The sequence below is a fragment of the Chlorella variabilis genome (assembly GCF_000147415.1).
Source record: "Chlorella variabilis unplaced genomic scaffold CHLNCscaffold_16, whole genome shotgun sequence".
Taxonomy (NCBI): Eukaryota; Viridiplantae; Chlorophyta; class Trebouxiophyceae; order Chlorellales; family Chlorellaceae; genus Chlorella; species Chlorella variabilis.
The window spans coordinates 852,252-855,057 of NW_005435072.1; positions in this window are offsets into that span (position 1 = coordinate 852,252).

Consider the following 2,806-nt stretch of genomic DNA (forward strand, 5'->3'; position numbering starts at 1 on the left):
GGTGGCAGAAGCGCTTGCCATGTCGTTGAGCTGCCCTGCGGTGGGCAGCAGGTACGTGCCAGTCGACCCCGTGCGCGCCAGCTGCAGCAGCTCCGTGGCGCTGGTCACCTTGCGGTTGAACGGCACCTCCTTGCCGGCATCCATTGCCACTTTGCTGTTCTGTTGGCAGAGAGGGATGGCAGGCAGCCGAGTCAGGAACACTGCACATGGGTGTGCGGGGTCCCATAGTAGGCAGAGACAAGCGGTAGCGCTGCAGGAGGTGGCAGCAGGCAGGGATGGCTGCAGCCGGAACATAGCAGGAGCATCAGGTTGGCAGGCGGCGGCGCCGCAATGAGTCATGGCGACATCGAGGAGGCACCACCCACCCATTTAAGCTCGACTTCCACCAAGCCAGCACTCTCCTCCTTGGGAACCTGCCGCCCGGAAATCTTCAGCCCCTGCAAACATAGGGCGTGCATGTGTGGCAGGCAGGTTGCACAGCAAGCGCGGCAAGCAGAGCAGCTGCGTGCGTGTTCGGTGTTACCACGAGACGATCAATGCCAGTGGCAAGGTGAGATCCCTTGCTCCCACAGACAACGGCTGCTCCCCTCCCATCCTGCAGCTGACCAGGTGGTGGGAGGCGGCCTGCCGCGCGGCCAGGGTCACAACCATGCCTTTGCCTCCTGGGAACCGCAAGCAGCTGGTGGCACCCTCCTGCACCTCTACCTCCCTGCACCCTGCAACCAGCACAGCTGCCCTGTCGTGCCGGCCTTGCGCCTGGTCCTCACCACCCAAGCCGTCGTCCCCCCCAGCACCTTGATGCGGCTCCACGCCGCGCAGCTGCGCCACCAGTGTGTCTGCCTGCTGCCAGGCGACCAGCAGCTCAGCCTGCAGCGCGGCGACGCGCTCCGTCATCGCTGCCGCGCGCTCCGTCATCGCTGCCAAGGCAGCTGACGACTCTGCGAGCGCGGCCTCTGCCTTTTGGGCGCGCTGCTCCGGCAGCGCCCCCCAGGCCTCCAGCGCCTTGACGCGCACCTGGCACTCCTCCCAGGAAACAAGGGCAGCCCGCTGCTGCAGGATGACCTGCTGCAGGCTATCCGACACGGCAGCGGCCGGGCGGAACACCAGGTGGGAGCGGTGGGGGTGCGCGGAGGCCATGTTGCCGCGTGCAGCCGCGCGCCTAGCGGCCGTGGACGCGCTGTGCAGCTCCAGGCAGGCCGAGAGTAGGGGGCTTCGACTTTCGAGGTGGTTGGACGCAGAAAGACCAGCCCGTGCGAGCACAAGACGGAGAGCAACAGGCCGTCTGTCGGCCGCGAAGAGAAGGAGGACCGGGCGGCGTTTGGGCAGAGATGAGCTGCGCGTGCTGACTGGGCGCCGCCGCTTCGCCCGCCGGCACATGCTGCAACTATGCCATGCACCTATTGCAATTTCTACAGAAGCGTCCATCACAGAACATAGCAGGATCAACAAACGCACGACCTCAAAGCACTGAAACCTCGTCGCTTGCAAGCTCGTCCCGCCAGCGGGCGACCGGTCAGCCTTGCAAACGTCACCACACATTCAAGGTGTAGGTTGTGCTGGCTGCATTGAAGTCCCCCACGACAAGGTAGTACCAGTGGCCAGTCACGGTGGAGAAAGTGATGACCGACGCCTGGCCGCTCAGAGGCGACTGATCGGATCCGCCCTGGGTCCACTGCAGGTAGGAGGGGATCAGCATGCACTGGTCATTCGCCGCTTCTGGCGTTGTGCCTGTGCATGGGAACGGCGGCAGCAAGGCGCTGCGTACAACGCATCGGCTGCGGCATGGCATGGCAGGGGTAGACACATCACAGAGCTTGCCTGCTTCCCACCTGCCTGCCCACCCCCCAACACACACACACACATCAACGCCACCCGCTGCCTCACCAGCGTAGCATTGTAGGCGGGGCAGAGGTAGGTGTTTGCGCCGCAGGTGCACCAGTCGCCCTCGTCGTCGCCGCAGGTCAGCATGGTGAGGCCGATGGTGGGCAGGTAGTCCCCAGGCGAGATGAGGCTGGCCGCCGTCAGCGGAGTGCTGATGCTGTCGGCGGTGGCGCCTGCCGTGCCGCCGTCAAAGGCCAGCAGCACTGCGGCACCAGGGATTGGGCACCAGGGAGGCAGGCACCAGGAAGATAGGCGACCAAACGGATACCTTTGTTCTGCGCACTGTCCACGGTGGGCTGCTGCGTGGACAGCTGCTGCGGGCTGCTGCCTCATGCTCACCTGAATCGTAGCCGCACCCACAGCTGCTCGCTCTGCGGGTGCCAGTGACGGTCTCCTGCAGTGCAGGCACCACCGGGACAGCCCTCAGTAGCGCCATCACATCAAGCGATGCCAGCCCATGCCAGACCTGAGGATTCACGGCAACAGAATGCTGCAGGCAAGGCCGGCTGCTGCAGCCTGCGTGGTGAGGTGAGCAGCAGGGAGACGAGCGGGCACCTGAAACTTGAGCACCATCTGGGGCCCGGTGATGCTGGTGGCGGTGGGGTTTTCGCGCGTGGGGTACCCGCCGTCTCGCAGCCACCAGCCGACGTCGCAGGAATACTCGCCGCTGACCACAGCCAGCGAGCCCGGCAGCTGCAGGGCACATGCGGCAGGAGGGGCAGCAGTTAGGCAGGAGGCGGGAGGAGGCCACGCCTTGATGATGTGCGGCAATGTGACTCGCAGCGAGGGATCCCAGCTGGCATCCCTTGGCAGCGTCAGCTGCGCAGCAGGGGGGTGATGCTTCCCCGCTTGTGCAACACGGACCGGCTGTTGGAACAATTTTCGGTACAGCTGCTCACCGTGCTGCCGGTGGTGTGGATGGGCA